Consider the following 5,822-nt stretch of genomic DNA (forward strand, 5'->3'; position numbering starts at 1 on the left):
TTCCTGATATTAGGGTAGGTAATCAAAAGTTGAACCAAATTGTGGTTTTCCAAAGTAGCGCAAATTTTGAGTGTTTTTTTCTCCCAAATGGAAATAATTTACTACAGCAAAATCTTATGTACATGAAAGCCACGGGTATAAGCTTTCTGTTAAGTGGTAAAAACTTTGTATTTGCACCGAATTTCATTGAAAAATTCGACTATTTGTCAACAATGATTTTAATCTTAATTTGAACCATCCTAATCATAATTTGAACCAATTTTAATCTTAATTTGAACTACTGGCGGCAGCAGCTCGAGCATCTCCCACAACAGCCAATTTCGTGCTGAACAATAGAAAAACACATGGATCTGCTAATTCCCATAACTATTTTTCGTTAGTCAGTGGAATTTCAACTAAGAATGTTCTAAACTCTTCAGGAACTTGGAAACTAAATTTGGAATTTTTCATCCCCCAAGAGTAAACAAAACAACCACTAGCGCAGTCTGCTGGCCAACACTGGAAGCTCGCCCCCGTTTACTAGTTCAAATTAAGATTACAAATGGTTCAACTTAACATAACATTCTCCAAGTAAGAATTACTTAAATTTGATAGTTTTATGACAAATAATGCGAAATATTATTCGGTTGGTCGATTCTACGATAAATAAGCTTTCATTTGACGTGTTCACATATTGCGTGTGATACAATGCATGCGCTGTACGAGTGCACCGAAAATGTGCTTTCTCTGAGGGGAAATGAGTGAAATCACAGTGATTTTTCAATTGCCTGTTTTCCATGACAAAAACGCTTTTTTCAATGCTTTCAAAGCCCATGTTATCAGGATATATTACGGAAAGCTGTTTAACATCTTTTACGGGGCAATATTTGCCTAAAAAGTACGTCGTTTTAATGAATTTCGAAATGGTTCAAATTAAGATTACAATTTGACTAGTTCAAAGTTTGATTTCTTACCCTATTGATTTGCAGGGGGTATTTCTAGAAATTTCAGAATGAGTTCATAGAAAAGCTCTCTGCAATCACCAAAGTCATCATACTAACATAGTGGCATTTTATTAAATTGAATTCAATCGTCACGGAAGAATTTCTTTTAGATTTTATATGGAATTATGAATTGATGACGGGAGGAACTCTTAAAGTGTTTTCTGCGTAACGATTTGTAGAATTACTGGATTAATTTATAAATAAATACCTAGAATCCTTGCAAATCATGACATTAAAACGGAAGCAAAATTGCAAGTTGATAACCAGGGGCCTGTAGCATAATGAAAATTTCACTAATAATATTAGTCTTGTAGCTTGTAACTTGTAATATCCCGTTGCATAAAAATCCTACAAGTACAAATTACAAGTCTAATATTATTAGTCGGTTGGACTAATATTATTAGTAGAATTTACAAGTGTCTGTTGCATAAACAAACTACAAGTATAAAATATTAGCTATGACTTGTACTTTTGATTACAAGTCTCAAGGGTCTTGTAAAATAATTTACAAGTTAATTTAAATTACTGTAGAAGTTATATTTAGTTTGAAATACAGTGATTTATCATTTTGATGAACTTGATAGACATTATTTATCTATCATTTTAACCTTAATTCTAGTTTTCGACGATTAATTTAAGCAATTGTGTTAGAAATTCATTGAGAGAAAATTGCGTTGATGCGCACGTCATTTTGTATATGTACAACATATCATTTCTGATGTGTCTCTCAAGTTCTCCAAAGTTTCTACAATACCTATCTTTGATTTGTGGTTCTTGGTGAAATTATGTATCATTGTCACTGCATCAATTCGAAGGCGCGACTTGAAGCACACGTGTAGTTACAGATTCGTTTGATACATTTGAATCAATTGTTTTTATTGCGCATCATTGGGCTAATTAAGAGCTACAATATTCACTAATCCGAATCGAGTTTCGACATATAAAAGTAGGTAAAAGCTCCTTATCGCATCCCAGGTCACTTAGGACTTTAACAAGAAGCATATGTAATACCTGTAGCTAAATCTATATTCATTGTTTTTAACCGGTACTTTTGGAACTTTGGGAAATTTTACCAAAATCTAGGTACTTTGTTCAGCATATTCACTAATGTTGTTCCATGTTTATGTGTGTAAATTTGACATTTGTATTTTTATTGTCTTTGACGCTATGATCGTCTATTTGTCTATAAAAAACTATAATAAATTTAAAAAAAAAGCTCATAATAATCAATAATAGTAAAATGATAAAAAATGTGTTACTTTTTTTGGAAATTGTAAAAAATGTTAGATCGGCCGAAAATGATCCAAACCGCACATGCTTTTCTTCATGTATGGTATAGATAGAGAATGCAAAACTTCGTAATCGATGAAGTTATTTTTCAACGAACATTCTGATAACTTTTTTCATTTTTCTTCCGGATGTTACTCGAAAAATGCAGAACATAAACAAACAACAACTGCCATTTCAAATTAATAGTGAACTGTCGGATGAATTTTGACAGGTAAATGAACCAAAACAACTTGTATTTTCATGGTCACTAATATTACAAGTGCTAATAATATTAGTGGAAAATCGAACCTTTATGCAACACAAATTATTAGCACTTGTAATATTAGTACTTGTAGCTTGTAACTTGTAGCTTATATTATTAGCCCGATTATGCTACAGGGCCCAGAAGACAAAATTCTCTAGATTTCCTTATAGATACGACTGTGATATGTTGATTCGGGGTAATGGCTTTCAGTCTGTTTCTATGTGCAATTTAATGGATTTCGGATAATTTTGAAACTGGTGGTTTGTATACGAACCTGTTAAATAATATAACGGAATTTAATTTTCTTAATAATTATTTGTTTACTCAAATAATGAATAGATTTCCTAATTTGCCGCCAGCAGAGTATGTGAGAAAATATCACAGATTATTATTCAGTATTTCTGCAATAAACTTCTTCCAGGAAATTTTTTAGCAAATTCCTCGAAGAATTTCACCAGAAAACACTGCCATAATTCTGGCTATAGGAATCAAAACAGAATTATGTCAATAATGTCGTCCTTCATACCTTCAGAATTCTTGGGATAGCGTAAAAAACTTCTTTAAAGAACTCACCATAGAGTATTTCAGCTAGCCAAATACATTTTTATTGGACCTTCATCAAGTTCAAGTCTTACAGAGTTTATAATCTTTTGGTAATTCTGACAAAAATATTTTCAAGTACAAGTTTACGTTACAGGAATATTGTGAAACTGTCACAGCATCACAATGACAGTGAACTTATTTCAGTAAGTTTTTCAGATCCACTTAGAAGCTTGGATTCTTGGCTGTTTTACATGCTCCACAGGAATATAAAAAAAAGTCGGGAAATTTCAAAATCAATGCGGGAAAAATGCGGGAATTTCAATTTTGATTCTGTGTGGCCACCCTGAATTTAACAGTTCGACCGCCGATTGGAAGTGGTTCCAATATTAAATTGTTGAAATAGAGAGGTGAGATTTGTGGTACGCCAATTATGAAGTAGAGTATTGGACCTTTGAAGAGCGCGCGGATATCCAAGTAATCGTAGACCTGATCGGGATTCAAAATGGTTATGTTCTGTTCCTCTAATCTGTCTAAAATAAACCGGATTTCTTCTGACTCTAGAAAATTCTTTGAAATAACATGAATTTTTGCTAACTGAATAACTTCAAAAATGGAATCTAAATGTTTTTGCAGAATATCTAAATGGAAGGAGATTTTAAATGCCTGTCTGATAGTCGTAAAATTTTGGTTAATCAGTCTATTAATAATCAACGTCTGTCTAGCTGCTATTATTTGTTGTTTTATGATTTTCTGCTCTTTGTTTACGGAGTCAATGATTTTGTTTATTCGGTTCTCTAGGAGTCGATTTAGTTTTACTTGAATGTTATTTTGTCTAACTAGATCCTGGTTCTTTTCTCTCAAATCCTTGATGTCGTCATTAATCTGTTTCAAATCGTTTTCATCTAAATTGCCTGTTATTATTTTAATCGCTGATCCTAAAAAGTTAAATGCTCCTCTTTTATGACGAAAGTGTTGTGCTGGAATTAACCTCCTATACGATCCTTTGACTTCTTCCAGCTTTGTTTTCAAAAGGGATGTAAGATCCTGGTAATCGATAAAAATTTTGAGTCCATCGACGGCGAGTTCGATGTTATCCAAAAGGGGTTTGTATTTGGTCAAGTCGATCACATGATATATGCGATGCTGTCCAATTTTGATAAGCGTGTTTCCGGATTGTAATGTCAGTAGTCCAGGGTTCCTCGTCAAGTCGTATAGTTGTATTGTCTGTGCTACTGTCGTGGCAATTGTCAGGCATGTCAGGGTTGTCAGGCGAATCCACATTCTGAAACATGTGTAAAGAAAATAATTTTGTTGTGGATTCAGGTTCTCCGAATATTGTCTTTATGTAACTCCCGGCCATAATGGTCTGTAAAGGTTCTACCCTTGTCTTCGACCACTGTGACTGGAAGGTATCTCTCGCGGCCCTTGTTCCTGACACCCTGTACTTTGTTGTACACGGTGCCCTCCACGGGTAGAACGGGTGGCTCTTCTCTGGCCCTGTTGTGGTACTTCAAATTTTTATTTTTGGTCGCTTCTGAACGACTTACAACTTCTTGAAAGAATTTGTTTCTATTTTCAATAATTTTGTCTATGTCCAAAGGCATTTCGTCCTCATCCCTTCTCGCATACATGATCTCTCTTGGTTTTAATTTTACAGCGGAATGCACGGTATTATTGTACGTTGTGCATGCAATTCTAAAAAGTTCTTTATCGTTGAGATCGGGGTACGTCGGCTTAAGACATCGATAAATTTCACCCAAAGTAGAGTGAAACCTTTCGACAGTTCCATTGCTAACGCTATGGTTTGGTGGGGTGAAATGTATTTGTACGTTCAGGTTTTCCAAAAGCGTTCTTATTTCAATCGAGCGTATGGCTGGCTCATTATCAGAGACGATTAAATTTGGAGTACCAATCAAGGTGAAATATTTTGTTAACCCGTTCCTTACATCGTTGATGTTTCGTGACTTGATTGGAATGACCGTCCCGAACCGTGAAATATGTTAGGTTTCTTTATAAAAATATCTACGTGTACTATTTCTAGAGGCTTTTTTGGATTAGGAGTTTTTCCAAGTTTGATCTTGTACGGGTGTCTTTCGTACTTACTTGAGTTGCAGACCCGACAGAGCCTTACATACTGTTGTATTTTACTTTTCATAGCTGGGAAGAAGTAACGAATTGCAATCTTTCTATTATTCTCCCATATACCACGGTGTCCATTCGAATGTGTTTGTTCGATAACCAAATTTTGTTCTTCTGGAGTTTTTAGGTCAATTAGGAGTTTTTGAGATATACAAACCTTAAATGGTTTGCCACGACTGAAATAGTTTTTGTAAACTATTTGAAGTGAATTTATAACGCTTTCCGGACAAAATATGCAATTGGACCTCTTAACATCCATGTAGTTTTTGAACATTTTAATCAGATTGGGTACTCCGAAATTGATTTTTGTGATCGTACGTCTGAACATTCTAGGAAATACTTCCTCATAAGTTTCTCCCTCGTCTGCCCCTATTTGTAAAACAATTTGATTACTAAATTTATTCAGTGGGTGTTCTGTGCAAGGTATAAAGGCAGAATTATCCGTGTCAGCAGAATGTACCGTTTCGTCGTTTTCAGAAGAGTCATCTTCCGTGTCAGACGAAGAAGGTGCATCACTAGCGTCGTTGACGTTCATCTCCGTTTCTCGTACTCTTGACAGACCATCTGCCACGACATTTTGCCTACCTGGCCTATGTATATTGTATTTCGAAGTCGAACTCTTC

This window comes from Aedes albopictus, chromosome 1 (assembly GCF_035046485.1).
Source record: "Aedes albopictus strain Foshan chromosome 1, AalbF5, whole genome shotgun sequence".
Classification (NCBI taxonomy): domain Eukaryota; kingdom Metazoa; phylum Arthropoda; class Insecta; order Diptera; family Culicidae; genus Aedes; species Aedes albopictus.